General features: G+C 37.5%; 1 protein-coding gene across 1 annotated transcript in view; it reads left to right on the forward strand.

Annotated features, from left to right (window-relative positions):
* ADGRV1 (adhesion G protein-coupled receptor V1) overlaps positions 1-19,138 on the forward strand; it is a 556,842-nt gene that overhangs the window by 488,875 nt on the left and 48,829 nt on the right. The gene's annotated exons all lie outside the window — the stretch shown is intronic.

Below are 19,138 nucleotides of genomic sequence, written 5' to 3' on the forward strand. Positions count from 1 at the left end.
CACTGTGGCTTTGATTTGCACTTCCCTGATGATTAGTGATGCTGAGCATTTTTTCATATATTGGTTGGCCATTTGTATAACTGTTCAGATCGTTTGCCTATGTTTTATTTGGATTGGTTTTTGCTGTTGAAATGTTTGAGTTCCTTGCATGTTCTGCATATTATCTGTCAGATGAATAGTTTACAGATATTTTCTCTCATCCTTTAGGTTGTCTTTTTTACTTTGTTAATTGTTTCCTGCTGTGCAGAGGCTTTTTAGTTTGACATAATCCTATTTGTTTATAAAATAAGCATTTTATAAAAGCTTCAGAACATTGGTCTGGGAAAAGATTTTATAAATAAGAATCTTTAGATTCTTATAAATTTATAAATAGATTCTTATTTAATATCCTTTTATATTTATAAACCTTTTATTTATATTTAATAGTCTTTAAAACCTTTCATTTATATTTAATATCCTTTTATAAATAAGAATCTTTTATAAAATTATAAAGTGAAGCATTTCACCTGGTTTTCTTTCAGTAATCTTATAGTTTTGGGTCTTATATCTAGGCTTTTGATCCATTTTAAGTTGGCTTTTGTATAGGGTGAGAGTTGGGGGTCTAGATTTATTCTTTTGCATGTGTACGTCCAGGTTTCCTAGCAACCTTTATTGAAGATGCTGTCCTTTCCCCAATTAATGTTCTAGCTGCCTTCTGTCAAAAATCAGGCTGTAGATAATGTGGATTAATTTTGTGCTTCTCTGTTCTGTTCCATTGGTCCATGTGTCTTTGTTTATGCCAATACCATGCTGTTTTGGTTACTATAGCTTTGTAGTATATTTCAAATTCTGATAGTATGATGCCTTCAGCTTTGTTCTTTTGCTCAGAATTGTTTCAGTTATTTGAGGTCTGTTGTGTGTCCATGCAAATTTTAGGATTTTTTTTTTCTATTTCTGTGAAGAATGTCATTGGCATTTTGATAGGGATTGCATTGACTCTGTAGATTGCTTTGGCTAGTATGGTTGTTTTAACAATATTAATTCTTCTGGTCCATGAGGAATATGAGATAAATATCAATGAAAAATGGTTAACCAATTAAATATAAGAATGTAAAGTGTGAGAGAGGAACATCACTTTGAAATTCCTGGCTTGAATGAATGGCTGGGCCCTGAATACCTTTAGTCCAAATGTAGATCACATAAAGAGCAAGGTCTAGGGAATAAGCAATGATGTTGGTGAGATTTAGGAGACATTGCTACATACTGTATGCCAGTGTTTTAGTAACTGGGTACAGAGATAGGGCTAATGAAAGAAATTGTTAATGAGTGATTGGAGAGCTAGGAAGAGAACCCAGATAGGGTTTGCAGTTGTGGGTAGAAAAGAAAGCTCAAGAGGATGCAATGCCTAACTCTGGCTAGTGTAGCAGAGAAGTTAAATAGCATGAGAACTGAGGAGCAATGCGGCCTACAGCAATGGTTCCCAAACCATTATGTGCAGCGGAAGTCCATGGGGGGCTTGTTAAAACACAGATTTAGGCCCCACACCCAGAGTTTCTGATCCAGTAGGTCTGGGCAGAATCTGATCATTTGCATTTCTAGTAAGTTTCCAGGTGGTGCTGATTTGGCTGGTCTAGGAACTACAGTTTGAGAAAAAGAAGTGAAATAGAGACTGCAAAGAGAGAAAGAAGTAACTTAGGAAGGAAGGTCAGTTGGTTCAAAGGAGATTTTTTGATTTTGTTTTATTGTGACAAGAACCAACAAAGGAAAAATTGACAACTGGAAGAAAGATTTATTGTCATGGCAAGATCATGGATGAGGCAGATAGAACAGAAGAGAGAGGGCTTCTCTGAGGGAGGAGCAGCAATTTTTTTTTCTCTCTCTGAGACTGGGGAAAGAAGGAATGATTGGTGAACATGAAAAACTACTACTCTGGAGCTGAAAATGCAGAATGTTGGCATTTGCATGTAATGCCCTCTCTTTTCTCTTAAAGGCAAGAGGCCAGGTTATTTGTTGGAAAAAAAAATGGGTTCAAAGCATAAGATAAAAATTTTTAAAAGGTATGGAGCAGTTTCTAGAAAGAAAGTGAATAAACTATGTTGAAAGATCATCAAGAAATGGATTGCTTAGAGAGAAATCAGTGGGGTTAAATGGAGATTAGACAACTTAAATCTGTAATTGAGCCAGTCAGCAGTAATTAAATAAATGTAAGCCTTAAGATTATAATGGTAGCCTGGGTAACCTATGAAACCACATACACAAGAAAAGTTTATTGAGGTATGGAAGTGTAAATAAAGGACTGTTGAACACAGTGGTATATGCCAGTGGTACATATAAGAAAATATTTTCGTCTCTTTCTTTGAAGAACTTATTAGAAGCTAAGAATAAGTAAAAACTAAAAATATTTCAAACTCATGTTTAATGAGCTTAATGCAATCCAGGCATTACTAAAGCAGCAATGCACCTGTCACATTGGCACATTCCTGGTACCAGTACTCACTGAATCAGTCCTAAAAGTAATGCCTACTAAGAAACACTTGGAAAATATCCTTTCTCTAGAGTTTATTTTGGTTCATTTAACTTATAAATCAGGTATTCAATTTAGGCATTTCCATGGAATATAGCTATATAGTATTAATAGTGAGATTTTTTAAGTATGATCCATAAACACTTATTTTTTTTTTACCCCTGAATGGCTTTTGTATTTCTCTACTGACTTTTGTCAACACCTGTGACCATAAAAGCATATTATGTAGATTGTGCTTGCTTACTACATTTTGCTCAGAGATTACTGACTTACTTTTTATTCCAGATTATTATGATGTCATAAGTGCTCTAAAACTGATGATTGAAAAAGGTATTTCTATAGTATTCTAATCTTTTTTAAGTTTTTTAAAAATTATTTATCAACATACATTCTAGAATCTGAGATCTCAGGCTCTGTAGCCACCTCTGTCCCCTCTCTACAGTCTTTTTTTTCCTTTGAGACAAGGTCGTGCTGTGTCTCCCAAGCTGGAGGGCAGTGATGTGATCGTAGCTCACTGCAGCCTTGAACTCCTGGCTCAAGCAGTCCTCCTGCCTCATCCTCCCAAGTAGCTGAACTACAGGCACACACCACCATGCCTGGCTGTTTTTTTATTTTTATTTTTTTTTGTAGAGACAAGGTCTCACTATGTTGTCCAGGCTGCTCTTGAACTCCTGGCCTCAAGTGATCCTCCTACCTCAGCCTCCCAAACTGCTGGGTTTATAGGCATGAGCCACTATGTCTAGCCTGAATTTTTTATATTTAGTGTCTGATGTACATTAAATAAGAAAATCTTGATCACTTAAAATACTATCTAAAATATTTACCTGAAATTTATCACTTACTAAAATTTCAAAGTTGAACTACCAAACTTATAATAAATTTGCACATTTAGGAAAATGCATATGAAGTATTTTGCAAAGCATAATGGATACAAATGCAAAAGTAAGGTCTAAAACATCATCATTCTAAACATTTACTATTAATTTTTGTTTAATAATCTTCCTTGAACATAAGGAGTTCATCTTCCCCAAGAACTGAACTTTTACTCAAATTATTATTGGTCTATCCTTATTATTTACATTTTCTTGATAGTTTAAAAAATTAAACTGTTGGATATCAAAGGTGAGCAGAACATAGAGAATAACAGTGAAAATGCCCTTGCAGGTTTATTCATTCAGAATTTGTTCCTAATTCCGGTAGCTACAATATAACATGTCAGCATGATCATGGTAGTTGTGTTTTTGCCACTTCCCCATAATGTGCTTGATGTGAGGTTAACAAATCCTGATTTTCATTGTGCTTTATTTTTTGTTAAAAGAGGGACTCTGACTTCATGAGAGAAGAAAAGTACTTTTATAGTTACATGCCTAGTGAGCCCAGATTCCAAAGGCCTTGGGTTCTATGTTTCCTTACACTACATGGGCTTTCCAAGTGCATTGATCATGGTGGCCGCCACAGTGCAAGACTCATCTGCCAGCTTTCCAGCCTCAGCAGGAAAGAGCTTATTCCTCGATAAGAAAATCCTATGGAGGACCAAATGGTACCATCCTGGGTCACATCTCATGCACGAACCAATCACAGGGTGACTGGTACTCTGGCCAGGCCTGGGTCATGAACAGAGTCCAGTAATGGAAATAGTAAAGTCAGTTTCATAAAAGCCACATGGAATGGAATTCCTGCCAGAAGAAAGGATTCTCTTACCAACAAAAGGAGACAATAGCGCTATACAGGCCAAAGTAACAGATGTCCACTGTACTGACTTTCTAAATCTGCTTGTTCATTGATATAAGTTTGGACAAGGCCAATGACAGCTACTGTCACAAAACGAGGAAACTTTATCAGTGTGATATCAGTTTATTATGATAGTACTTGTGATCTGTCGTATAACCAAATGTCTCTATACTGTTCACAAGAAATTCGTAAGAAACTATGTTTAATATCTTTTATTTTCCTGTTCCATTAATTCAATAACCTCTATTTTAAAAAACTGAGTTGAGTTTGTCATTTTAAGGGGATTCTTGCTAATTTTTATAGGTCATAAGTTTCTTAAACTACTCAGGCCAAGGTATGTCCAAATTTGTATCATCATTTAATGGTAATAATCACCAGGTTGATACTCAGCTGGTAGACCCTGGCAGAATCCTATCAATTAAAATGTTGAAAATAGCTGCCATCCAAACCTTGCAGGTGTTTCAGGCTTCCACTTATTGAGGTTAGAAGCATCTCTAGGCTTCCAGACAGGGAGCCTGCAGGATGCTAATACAGTGCTAGACCTGCAGCCATTCTGATTTGGCAATTCTTATGCCACACTTATTATTCAATATTTTGCATATCACTCCTAGTTGTAATTATGTGCTGAAATATTTCTTCTATTTTTAACCTGAACCAGTCAGATTCAGGCTGAAATACAGCATTTATTTCAGGTTTTCTTCTAGGGGGTCACTCACATTTACTATGTCAGAATTTCACTAACAGTTTTCTCACATGTAGAGAATCCCACGTGAGATAATGAGTAGCCAGCAGTAATGGGCATGAGCTACTTGGAGATGCTAGAAAATACATTTGCGGAGAAGGTTCATATGCATAGAAGCTTTCCAAAATCTGAAATGCATTCTTCTTGGAATGCGTAAGCTGGCAAGTGAGCAGAGCTTTGCACAGTATTGGGATATGACACTTCTCAGTATGTCAGTTATGAGACTGCATTCTCCAGAGCACTGTTTGACTGTTTCTCTGTGACTGACTCGTACATGTTCGTTTGTACAAGCATCTGGTCTCGAGATGTTCCCTGGCACGTTTTGAATCATTTCCTATTTCAGAGAGGGGAGTTACAACATGGAATTTGTAGCTAAAAATATATAGTCCATATTCAGACTTAAGGATCCAGTTGGTTAAAATCATTTTCATTCTAGCCCCATGTCTTAAACTGGAAATAAGTGACTGAAAGGTAGAAACAGTTTATTCTACCTGGTTTTTAAAAATTATTCTTTGGTGGTCACTACAGTGCCTTGAACACATAAAACATTTTCCTTACTTAAAAAACAGTTTTTTCTCTATCCCTCTCTCTCTCCTCCCGCCTTTTACCCTTCCTTTTCTTGCTTTCTATGTGTCTCTCATTGGCATATGTTGAATTTCAGTTTTAAAATTAAAGCTATCTTTTATAAAGAGATTTTTCCCAAATGAAAATAGGTTTTGAGGTATCATAAGAAATGGAACGTATTTCTTTGCTCATAAAAAAATATGGATTTCATCCCAAATGGAATATAGGATCAAATTAATAATCGCCCTTCAATTCCCACTTAGTATCCAGAAGGGTTCAGTGCAGGTGTCTGCTTAGATACCGTACATATTTAGTCTTGGCTGCTTCCTTTCGCAGATAAACAACTCTTGGGAAATACACATTGTTAAATAATCAGTTACAGAGGACTAATTGTTTCGAGGCACTCCCTTTGCGATTGCTTTCCAACAGCCAACAGTAATAAGAAATGTCACTTTGTTTCCATTGGACACTAGTACATGAACTATTCACTAAGAAGGGAAAAGCAGTCTTCCCAGAAAACCCTGGAATAAACATGTAGAAGCCAGGGGAGGCTGGGACTCTATCATTGATTTGTCCCAGAACCAAGTCAAATTCAGTGAAAAAAAATCACTACATTTGTTTTGTAGAGAGTTCAGAGAGACTAACGAATGCCTCATGCACCCTTCAAAACATCCCTAAAAGTTTCTATAACTTCACAAATAAATATATAGAAGCTGAGACAAGGAGGTGTACTTAAATTTTCTTAATCAGGTTGTGCCACTCTGCCCCATGTTCAGTAGCACCTGGGCTGGTGAATCATTTCTGTGTTTTTGAGAGACAAGCTAACTCCATTTCACGTTGAGTGACAGTGTCTAACATTACCTCCTCATTAGCCTGTTGATTGGCCAGACATAGTTCTTTAGATAGACTGTGGGATTTTTACTTGTTTCATCTGGTTCTCAAAATAAAAGTGTCAGGGTCTGATCTGCCAGTAAACATTTCCCACAAATACAGTTTTAGTAATGAGGGGCTTAAACAGACTATACATTTTGAAACCTGACTGCCTCTGTCCAAACAGGTGCCTCTGTTTCTTCTGCTCTAATTCATACTATCTTTTAATCTTTTAGTCTCTTTTCCTGTGATTTTTCCATTTTCTGAGTACTCTATGACGACATATATTGCAATGTTTTTCTCCTTTATATATATATATATATATATATATGAGAAAAACATTGCTCTCTCTCTATATATATAATTATATATATATAAAGGAGAAAAACATTGCTATATATATATATATATATATATATATATATATATATATATAATTGCATTTTAGGTTCTGGAGTACATGCAGGATTGTTGCATAGGTACATACATGGCAATGTGGTTTGCTGCCTCCATCCCCATCACCTATCTGGCATTTCTCCCCGTGTTCCTCCCCAGCTCCCTACCCCTCACTGTCTGTTCCCTACTCTCCCCGCGACAGACCTCAGTGTGTGATGCTCCCCTCCCTGTGTCCATGTGTTCTCATTGTTCAGCACCTGCCTATGAGTGAGAACATGTGGTGCTTGATTCTCTGTTCCTGTGTCAGTTTGCTGAGAATGATGGTTTCAGGTTCATCCATGCCCCTACGAAGGATACAAATTCATCGTACTTTATGGCTGCATAGTATTCCATGGTGTATATGTGCCACATTTTCCTTGTCCAGTCTATCATCGATGGGCATTTGGGTTGGTTCCAGGTCTTTGCTATTGTAAACAGTGCCACTATGAACATACGTATGCATGTGTCTTTATAATAGAATGATTTATAATCCTTTGGGTATATACCCAGTAATGGGATTGCTGGGTCAAATGGAATTTCTATTTCTAGGTCCTTGAGGAATCACCACACTGTCTTCCACAATGGTTGAACTAATTTACACTCCCACCAACAGTGTAAAAGTGTTCCTATTTCTCCACATCCTCTCCAGCATCTGTTGTCTCCAGATTTTTTAATGATCACCATTCTAACTGGTGTGAGGTGGTATCTCAGTGTGTTTTTGATTTGCATTTCTCTAATGACCAGTGTTGATGAGCATTTTTTCATGTTTGTTGGCCTCATATATGTCTTCTTTTGAAAAGTGTCTGTTCATATCCTTTGCCCACTTTTGAATGGATTTGTTTTTTTCTTGTAAATCTGTTTTAGTTCTTTGTAGATTTTGGATATAAGTCCTTTGTCAGATGGGTAGATTGCAAAAATTTTTTCCCATTCTGTTGGGTGCCAGTTCACTCGAATGATTGTTACTTTTGCTGTGCAGAAGCTCTGGAGTTTAATTAGAATGCATTTGTCTATTTTGGCTTTTGTTGCCAATGCTTTTGGTGTTTTAGTCATGAAGTCCTTGCCTATACCTATATCCTGAATGGTTTTGCCTAGGTTTTCTTCGAGGGTTTTTATGGTGTTAGGTCTTATGTTTGAGTCTTTAATCCATCTGGAGTTAATTTTAGTGTAAGGTGTCAGGAAGGGGTCCAGTTTCTGCTTTCTGCACATGGCTAGCCAGTTTTCCCAACACCATTTATTAAACAGGGAATCCTTTCCCCATTGCTTGTTTTTCTCAGCTTTGTCAGAGATCAGATGGTTGTAGATGTGTGGCATTGCCTCCAAGACCTCTGTTCTGTTCCATTGGTCTATATCTCTGTTTTGGTACCAGAACCATGTTGTGTTGATTACTGTAGCCTTGTAGTATAGTTTGAAGTCAGGTAGCATGATGCCTCCAGCTTTGTTCTTTTTGCTTAGAATTAACTTGGTTATGTGGGCTCTGTTTTGGTTCCATATGAAGTTTAAGGTGTTTTTTTCCAGTTCTGTGAAGAAGGTCATTGGTAGCTTGATGGGGATAGCACTGAATCTATAAATTACTTTGGGCAGTATGACCATATTCACGATATTGATTCTTCCTAACCATGAGCATGGAATGTTTCTCCGTCTGTTTGTGTCCTCTCTTATTTTGTTGAGCAGTGGTTTATAGTTCTCCTTGAAGAGGTCCTTTACATCCTTTCTTAGTTGTATTCCTAGGTATTTTATTCTCTTCGTAGCAATTGCGAATGGGAGTTAGTTCTTGATTTGGATCTCTTTAAGTTTGTTATTGGTGTATAGGAATGCTTGTGATTTCTGCACATTGATTTTGTATCCTGAGACTTTGCTGAAGTTGCTTATCAGTTTGAGGAGATTTTGGGCTGAGACAATAGATAGGGTCTTCTAAATATACAGTCTGCAGATAGAGATAATTTGACTTCCTCCTTTCCTAATTGAATACCCTTTATTTCTTTTTCTTCCCTGATTGCTCTGGCTAGAACTTCTAAAACTATATTGAATAGGTGTAGTGAGAGAGGGCATCCTTGTGTAGTGCCAGATTTCAAAGGGAATGCTTCCAGTTTTTGCCCATTCAGTATGATATTGGCTGTCGGTTTGTCATAAATAGCTTTTATTATATTGAGATATGTTCCAGTGATACCTAGTTTATTGAGAGTTAGCATAAAGAGCTGTTGAATTTTGTTGAAGGCCTTCTCTGCATCTGTTGAGATAATCATGTGGTTTTTGTCTTTTGTTCTGTTTATGTGGTGAATTACGTTTATAGACTTGCATATATTGAACCAGCCTTCCTCCCCAGGATGAAGCCTATTTGATCACGATGGATAAGCTTTTTGATGTTCTGTTGCAATTGGTTTGCCAGTATTTTATTGAAGATTTTTGCATCTATGTTCATCATGGATATTGGCCTGAAGTTTTCTTTTCTTGTTGAGTCTCTGCTGGGTTTTGGTATCAGGGCAATGTTGGTCTCATAAAATGATTTGGGGAGAATTCCCTCTTTTTGGATTGTTTGGAATCGTTTCAGAAGGAGTGGTACCAGCTCCTCTTTGTATGTCTGGTAGAACTCAGCTGTGAACCCATCTGGACCTGGGCTTTTTTTGGGTGGTAGGCTATTAATTGCTGCCTCAACTTCAGCCCTTGTTATTGGTCTACTCAGGGTTTCGACTTCTTCCTGGTTTAGGCTTGGGAGGGTGTAAGTGTCCAGGAATTTATCCATTTCTTTCAGGTTTACTGGTTTATGTGCATAGAGTTGTTTGTAGTAATCTCTGATGGTGGTTTGTATTTCTGAGGAATCTGTGGTGATATCCCCTTTATCATTTTTTATTGCATCTATTTGATTCTTCTCACTTTTCTTTTTTATTAATCTGGCTAGTGGTCTGTCTATTTTGTTGATCTTTTCAGAAAACCAGCTCCTGGATTTATTGATTTTTTTTTTTTAAGGGTTTTTGTATCTCTATCTCCTTCAGTTCTGCTCTGATCTTAGTTATTTCTTGTCTTCTGCTAGCTTTTGAGTTTTTTTGATCTTGTTCCTCTAGCTCTTTCAATTTTGATGATAGGGTGTCAATTTTAGATCTTTTCTTGCTTCCCATGTGGGCATTTATAGCCATTTCCCATGTGCTATAAATTTTCCTCTAGACACTGCTTTAAATGTGTCCCAGAGATTCTGGTACATTGTGTCCTTGTTCTCGTTGGTTTCGAAGAACATCTTTATTTCTGCCTTCATTTCATTGTTTATCCAGTCAACATTCAAGAGCCAGTTGTTCAGTTTCTGTGAAGTTGTGTGGTTCTGAGTTAGTTTCTGAATTCTGAGTTCTAATTTGATTGCACTGTGGTCTGAGAGACTTGGAGAATGAATCTGATGAATTGACAGAAACAGCCTTCAGAAGGTGGGTAATAACAAATTTCAAATTTCTCTGAGCTAAAAGATCATGTTCTAACCCAATTCAAAGAAACTAAGAACCTTGAAAAAAGGTTTGATGAAATGCTAATGAGAAAAAACAGCTCAGAAAGGAATATAAATGAATTGATGGTGCTGAAAAACACAGCGTGAGAACTTCACAAAGCATACATAAGTTTCAATGGCCAAATAGACCAAGCAGAAGAAAGGATATCAGAGATTGAAGATCAACTCAATGAAATAAAATGAGAAGGCAAGATTAGAGAAAAAAGAGTAAAAAGAAATGAACCAAGCCTCCAAGAAATATGGGATTATGTGAAAAGCCCTAATCTACGTTTGATAGGTGTATCTGAATGTGACAGGGAGAATGAATGCAACCTGGAAAACACTTTTCAGGATAATCCAGGATAACTTCCCCAAGCTAGCAAGTCAGGCCAACATTCAAGTCCAGGAAATACAGAGAACACCACAAAGATATTCCTGAAGAAGAGCAACCCCAAGGCACATAATCATCAGATTTACCAGGGTTGAAATGAAGGAAAAAATGCTAAGGGCAGCCAGAGATAAAGGTCGGATTACCCACAAAGGGAAGCCCATCAGACCCACAGCAGATCTCTCAGCAGAAACCCTAGAAGCGAGAAGAGAGTGGGGGCCAATATTCAACATCCTTAGAGAAAAGAACTTTCAACCTAGAATTTCATACCCAGCCAAACTAAGCTTCATAAGCAAAGGAGAAATAAAATGCTTTATGAACAAGCAGTTGCTCAGAGATTTCATCACCACCAGGCCTGCTTTACAGGAGCTCCTGAAAGGAACACTAAACATAGAAAGGAACAACCAGCACCAGCCACTCCAAAAACATACCAAGTGGTAAAGAGCATCGACACAATGAAGAAACTGCGTCAACTAATGGGCAAAACAACCAGCTAGCATCAAAATGGCAGGATCAAATTCACACATAACAATATTAACCTTAAATGTAAATGGGCTAAATGCGCCAATCAAAAGACACAGGCTGGCAAATTGGGTAAAAAGTCAAAACCCATTGGTGTGCTATATCCAGGAAACCCATCTTACATGCGAGGATACACAAAGGCTCAAAACAAAGGAATGGAGGAATATCTACCAAGCAAATGGAGAGCAAAAAAAATCAGGACTTGCAATCCTAGTCTCTGATGAAATAGACTTTAAACCAACAAAGATCAAAAGAGACAAAGAAGGGCATTACATAATGGTAAAAGGATCAATGCAACAAGAAGAACTAAAAATCCTAAATATATACGTGCCCAATACAGGAGCACCCAGATACATAAAGCAAGTTCTTAATGACCTACAAAGAGACTTAGACTCCCACACAATAATAGTGGGAGACTTTAACACTCCACTGTCAATATTAGACAGATCAACAAGACAAAAAGTTAACAAAAATATCCAGGACTTGAACTCAGACCTGGACCAACCAAACCTAATAGGCATTTACAGAACTCTCCACCCGAAATCCACAGAATATACATTCTTCTCAGCACCACATCACACCTACTCTAGAATTGACAACATAATTGGAAGTAAATCACTCCTCAGCAAATGCAAAAGAACGGAAATCATGACCACATATATTGCATTTTATGCAATGTAGTAATAGTATGCTTTTCCTGGGCTCTGTGAGCCTTTACTTTGTGTGCCAGAAGATCTAGCACACTCCCATACTTGAAAGAGGAAACCTACAAGATTTAAAGTAAACAAGATGCATACCTCCCCTTTAAAACAGTTGGGAAAAAAGCAAACGGCATTTGGGATTGGTTTTTACCTCGTCATTCATATTCTTTGTATTCGTGTTAACTGATAATTTTTTCCAGGGCCTAAAATTTTGTTCATATCTCTTGTCTTACTCAAATGTTGGGGCGGGGAGAATACATTTTAAAAAAATACTTTTAAAAGTATATTTTATGTTAACATTTTGTAACGTCTGGCTGTCAGGTTTAGCAGAAGCTGCATGTGGTTAAGTGTCAAGCAACCTCTATTTTACCAAAGCAAACTGAGTTATCCACTTTTCAGAGGTGCTGATTTTGGCCCTAAATTTTGTCCTAAGCATTGTGTAAAAATATATGTGTATAAATAAAATCTGTAAACTATGAAATATTTTACAAATGCAAATCATTATAAATGAATAAATGACAAAAAGAAGTGTTTATCTCAGGAGCTATGTAAAGAAAACTGAGAGACCAAAGAGTTTAGGCTGTAAACAGTCTCTGACTCTTCTCTGATGCTATGGGCTCTCCCTATAAATGGTTGCATTCACTTATAGGTATTTCCTTCATGTGGATTGCGGATCCCATAGCTCCTCTGTAACTACCATCATCACATTTCTTAGTTTACAGCCTAGATGTGTTGTATGTCATTTACCTGCTTTCATATATGTAGCAAATGCCTTTAGGCTCAAGCTGGTAACTTAAATGGCTGAAACAGGCTTATTGTGAGACTATAGGGATCATTGAGGACTGTAGAAGAACTGGAGAACATGTACTCCTCCTAAAAGCACTCAAACGCACATGCAAAAAGCAAACACTGTGCAGGCCAAACAAAAGCTATTGCAGGCTAAATTTCCATAGATGGCAGTCAGGGTGCAACCTCAGGATAAGTTCAAATTTTTCCCTCTTAAGAGAATTTAATTTCTTTTGAAAAACAAATTGAATATAGGCAGACCATCTTTATCCAGTAGAAAATGAGTTTCCGCAGCTCAAAGATTACTTTCCCAGTGAAGCCTTCCTTTACCTCCCCTAAGAGAGTCAGTTGTTCCACAGAGTCCCTCACTATATCGTCTATATATTCCCAATAAATCCTAGCATATTGTATCATTAAAAAAAAGAAAGAGGCCAGGTGCAGTGGTTCACACCTATAATCCCAGCAGTTTGAGAGGCCAAGGTGGGTGGATCCCCTGAGGTCATGAGTTCGAGACCAGCCTGCCCAACATGGTGAAACCCTGTCTCTACTAAAATACAAAAATTATCCGGGCATGGTGGCACGTGACTGTAATGCCAGCTACTGGGGAGGCTGAGACAGGATAATTGCTTGAACCTGGGAGGTAGAGGTTGCAGTGAGCGGAGATCACGCCACTGCACTCCAACCTGGGCAATAGAGCGAAACTGCATCTAAAAAAAAAAAGAAGGCCAGGTGCGGTGGCTCATGCCTGTAATCTCAGCATTTTGGGAGGCCGAGGCAGGCTGTTGATGAGTTCAGGAGTTTGAGACCAGCCTGCCAACATAGTAAAACCCCGTCTCTACCAAAAATACAAAAATTACCTGGGCGTGGTGGCGAGTGCCTGTAATCCTAGCCACTCAGGAGGCTGAGGCAGGAGACTCACTTGAACCCGGGAGGCAGAGATTGCAGTGTTGCAGTGAGCCAAGATCACACCACTGCATTCCAGCCTAGGCAACAGAGCAACTCCATCAAAGGAAAGAAAGAGAGGGAGGCAGGGAGGGAGGGAAAGGAAAGGAAAGGAAATGGGTTTCAGGCCTTGTGAAGGTTAACCAGTCTATTTATAATTTGTCCCTTTCTTGAGACAAAGTGGAAATTTGTTGAGGGGACCCAGGACTCCAGTGAAAGTCTGTTGTGTTTTCTGGAGGGCCCTCCTCCTTGTCTCCAAACTCCATTTTTTCATTCCCCAATACTATAAGACTCTTGAATTCATTACTTAGCATCTTAGCTTCTGAGCAGCCGCTTTCTGCTTAGTCCTCATAGCCTTTCCTCTCATGCACAGGCAGCTTCAGAAGTGGAACATGCCATCATTTCCTTTTTCTTTGGAATCGTGACCCCCCAAGTCCTGGCTGCCTTGGTGGACTTGAACCCTGTTGTTTGTCCCCCTAACCCTGTCAGAGTCCTGCAAGCCCCAGGCTGCAACTTTCTGTTCAGCCTCTAGGCATCTCACTGTGAACTGGAAAATCTCCCAAAGGAAAAAAACAGCACTGAATATAGGGCTCCCCAATAAATGGGTTTTGCTTCTCTCCAGGATCTTGGCCCCTAAACTACTAGCTGTTCTGATTCTCTCTGATGCCTTTCAACCCTTATTTTGTTGTTGTTCTTGTTCTTATGTTCTTGGTTTTGTTTGTGTTCCAGTTTTGTTATTGCATGTGTGTGAAAATATTTTTCTCCAGCTTACATAGTTGTACTCAATAAGGTTAATCTGATATACACTATTCCATCAGAGCCAGCAACAAAAATCTCAATACATTTATTTCAATAAATTATATCTAATAATTTTTCACATATACTGATTGCATATTAATAAATGAAGATATTTGGAGCTACTGAAATTTATCAGGTATGTAGTGGATACCTTTTAAGGCATATTCCCAGGCCGGCATCCTAAGAACACCATGATGAGGAAGCCTGTGCATGTAACATCTTATAGTCAGCTGATGAGCTGTGCTTTTTCTTATATATCACCAAAACTAAAACAATAAATATGGAGATTGTGTAAGATCTTAGAATCTGTAATCCATCAAATGAAAATTGAGATTCAGAAATGATATTTCAGCTTCCGAATGGCCACACCTATTTCACAAAACTGAAATAAAACAGGAAAACCAGACTAGCTGGATGTGGTGGCTCTCATGTATAATCCCAGCAGGGAAGCTGAAGTGGGCAGATTGCTTGAGGTCAGGAGCTCCAGACCAGTCTGGCTAACATAATGAAACCCCGTCTCTGCTAAAAATACAAAAATTAACTGAGCATGGTGGTGGGCGCCTGTAATCCCAGCTACTCAGAAGGCAGGAGGATTGCTTAAACACAGGAGGCAGAGGTTGCAGTGAGCGGCGATCACACCATCGCACTCCAGCCTGGGCGACAGAGTGAGCCTCCATCTCAAAAACAAACAAAAACCAGACTAATAACGTAATAACAGAAAGGGCAACTAAAGGTACATGTTCCAAATGGATACTACTCCAGGAAACATATCTTCCTTCTCACAATATGGATAGAAAAATATGAACTATAGTTCTACTGAAAAAAAAAAATGTAAAGAGCATGAATTTAAATATAAATTGAACTTTCTTTTTAAGCTCTTTAGATAGATTGGTCTGGGAAGTTCTATCTTCAGTCCTTCATAATAAACCAATTCCATGTCACTGTTTTCCTCTGTAAATATTTTATTTTATTTTATTTTTTTTAAAGTTTTCATAAAATTTATTATTTGTCATATTTAAATACTTAACTTTGAAACTACACCTTGAAGAGAAATATACTGATTGAAATACAGTACTTAAGGTTTTAACAAAAAGGTCAGAAGTAGAAGCCCATCTGTTATTACATGAATTGTTGTTTACAAGCTTGGATTGTACCTGCTGTGGTTATACATTTACGTGACCATTTCTTAGTCAGTCTTGGAAATACTATTTCTTTTTTTTTTTTTTTTTTGCAGTTTGTTTTGGTGTATTTTATTTTATTTTATTTTATTGCGTTTTAGGTTGTGGGGTACATGTGAAAAACATGCAAGGTTGTTGCATAGGTGCATACGTGGCAGTGTGATTTGCTGCCTTCCTCCCCTTCACCTATATGTGGCATTTCTCCCCATGCTATCTCTCCCCAACTCCCCACCCCCTGCTGTCCCCCCCGCCACTTCCCCCCAACAGACCCCAGTGTGTAGTGCTCCCCTCCCTGTGTCCATGTGTTCTCATTGTTCAACACTCGTCTATGAGTGAGAACATGCGGGAAATAGCATGAAATAGCAAGTTGAAAATACATCGAAATACGAATCCTGTCTTATTAATTTTTGGTTTTGTGATTGTAGGAAATTATGTAATTTCTCTGAAATGAGGATAGTACTACTTACTTTACAAAGCACCTATGGAAATCTACCAAAGATAGTGAAATTTCTAGCACTTAAATGGTGTATATTAACATTAACTGCCTTTTTCTTTTTCCTAGTATGATATCATAACTGCATATGCATTTCATGTAAGATTACTTTACATGGTGTGTCATTGAAATCAGTTAGCAGTATTTTTCTAATTCCCTTCAGTTAGTCTGATAATTCAATCTGTTCAGAAGCCCAATAATGTCACAGGCTGCATTTACTAAGCTACCAACTCCGTGATCTTATTTGGAAATGAGACCTTAATATATGGGTGCTGTATAAATGTGATGCAGACATAAAATCTGCCTGTTTTATTTTGTCCTTTGTTCCGTAATTAATGTTTTGGAACATGTTAGGGCAGTACCATAGGAAACTCTCAGTTATAGAGTGGTAATATAGTCAAGCATTGCAAAAAGGGGGCCACTACCCTAGGCAGATAATATTTGATTTGGCATGTGATACTTCGGGAGAAAATTGTTAAAATCAGGATTAGCTCATTACCTTCATAAAGAATTTTCAGGAAGTTTTGTTTCCATGTAGATTGTTAAAATAGGGAATACACAGAGCAGTACTATGCAGTGTCATCTATTCCAGGAATACAATTATCTATTTCAGGATTACACAATTATTAGCTAAGACTAAATAACAGTAGGTAAAAAGTAGGTAAAGTAGAATGTTAAGATGGTCATTTGAAAAGGTTTGCAAGAAAAATCTAATATGTAAGCATTTGGGGGAAAAAAGAATTTGAATTCATCAGTATTCCTCATAGTACAATTGATTATAAAATTTTATAGTAAAATTTTTATTTTGAAAATTTGTAATATCAAAACCACAAAGTAAATTATGCAGTTTATCAATACATAGTGAACCAATATCATAACACTGGAAATCTTATATTCATTTATTCATTCAGGAACATTAATCTATCCAGACTCTGTTCATGTATTTGCTTATTTTATTCCCTCAATATCTATTACAATAAAAATCAGAACAAGAACAATAATATTGATTAAGTGTTTATTATTATGTGGAATTGTACTTATTTCATTAAATCTTTACAACAACTCTGAATAGTAGGGACTTTTATTCTTGCCATTTTACACATGGAGAAACAAAGGCTTAGAGTCTTTTAGGCAAGGTCACGTACCCAATAACATATGAGCGGGGATTCTATAATCAGTTTCCTCATTACGCTCTTCAATGCTGAAAGAAGAGTACATTTTTGTATTATATTTGAAATCTCAGTTTTGCTTTTTAATAAACCACTTACTCAAATACTACATTGAAAATATTTTAACAACTGCACAATAAATAGCAGCTCAAGAGACACAAATGATCACTTCATAGTTAAATGCTAAATTGATGATACCGACAATAATTCCCTATCACTTACTCTGGGTATCATTGGGAAAGTTACTCAATTTCTGTAAGCCTTAGTTAGTTTCCCTCTTCAAAAAGTGAGAATAATAATAGAACTCACCTTAGGATTAGGATTGTTGAGAGGACTGAGTAGTGTAAATAATATATGTGAAGCATGGCCGAGTGTGTGAAGCTAGAACAGTGATCAGAAAATATTAGCTACTCTTACCGTCAGAGTGGTGGTTGCTATCTATTGTTATTTGCAATTATTCTTAGCAATAATGATAATTTGAGAAGTTCACAGGAATATCTAGAAAAGTCAGAGGTGGCTTCAGGAAAGATGTGGTCCTTAGCCCCATTACAAATGTTACCAAATTTGGGTGAGTCTAGAGGCAAAGGAAATCTCTTCAGGTACAAGACAGGGATGGGCAAATGTACAAGATGGGGAGTGCATAGTTTCCTTGTCTGGCTGGAATGAAGCTTATGTAGGAGAATAAAGGGAAATACTGTTGAAAAGGCCTTGGGGTAAGGGGATGGTCACATGAGCAAAATCTTTGTGCCACACTATTATGGGATCTGTTTAAATAGTTTAAGGTAAGTGAAACAAAAAAAAGACTTCTAAAAAATCATTTATTGTAAATACCTTAACCACTGCAGTTATTGAACTCTGGCCTTTGCATTACATCTATAAAGGCAAATTCAAAGACAGCTATCAGGGAGTTTATTCTGCTGTAGGACAGAACCATTATCACAGATGCTTTGCTCCTGCCACTGATATTGACTCTAAGAATGAGCTCAGAGCAGCATGAAAGGAATTTACCATAAGTAAATAATGCATAAATGCATAAAACACAAACTGTAATCCAGAGTGTAATCTTCTTGAGATCAGGGGCCATGATTTGAAAATCTCCCGTGCTTCTCATGGTTGTAACACCTCTTACAGTGCTAAGAATCTACTGAATTGAATTCCTGGAGCACTTTTTTTTAGGACACTGCACAAATAGGCACTGAAGTGAAAGAACCTTATCTAATCCTTAAGGCATAGAGAATGGCACCAGCCAGGGTCCCTCTGAACTTGGCACTGCTTGTTTCTCTCTGAACTCACAGGGAATTCTCTTTTTTCTTTTCCTGTCTCCATCTCTGTTTCATCAACTGAAGCTTCTTATCATTTTCTTCTCCTTTCAATATCTGTTTTCTGTTGCATCCCATTGTTTTCATTTTTCATCTATCTTGATCATTCTTACACATTCACAGCTCTGTTAGTAATTCCATAGATAACTACGTATGACTTGTTCTCTGAGAGAGCAAGCCTTTAGCATACAAGGACTCATCTCTGCCTTTAAAAAGCAAACAGAAGTTTTTAAATCCACCTAATAGTGTTCAGCAGGGAATTTTTTATTTTTAGAAGACATGGTGAATTTTCCAATTCAGTAAGAGCAAAAAGAAATAATCAAACATCCAGATTTGTGCCATGTCAGGATGCCCCTGCACATTCCCAGTGGCAGTTAATACTGGCAGGTGCTGTAAGAAATCATGCATAGGCAACTGGATTCCTGAAGTCAGCCAAGAGTTGCTTGTTTATGTTTTTAGAGCTGTGTGAAGAAGAAAAATGTAGGCACACCACTGCTGTGCAGTCCACGGGAGTCTTACAGCTGCAGGCCC

This window comes from Aotus nancymaae, unplaced genomic scaffold (assembly GCF_030222135.1).
Source record: "Aotus nancymaae isolate 86718 unplaced genomic scaffold, 86718_ANA_hifiasm-v0.15.2.pri h1tg000014l, whole genome shotgun sequence".
NCBI lineage: Eukaryota > Metazoa > Chordata > Mammalia > Primates > Aotidae > Aotus > Aotus nancymaae.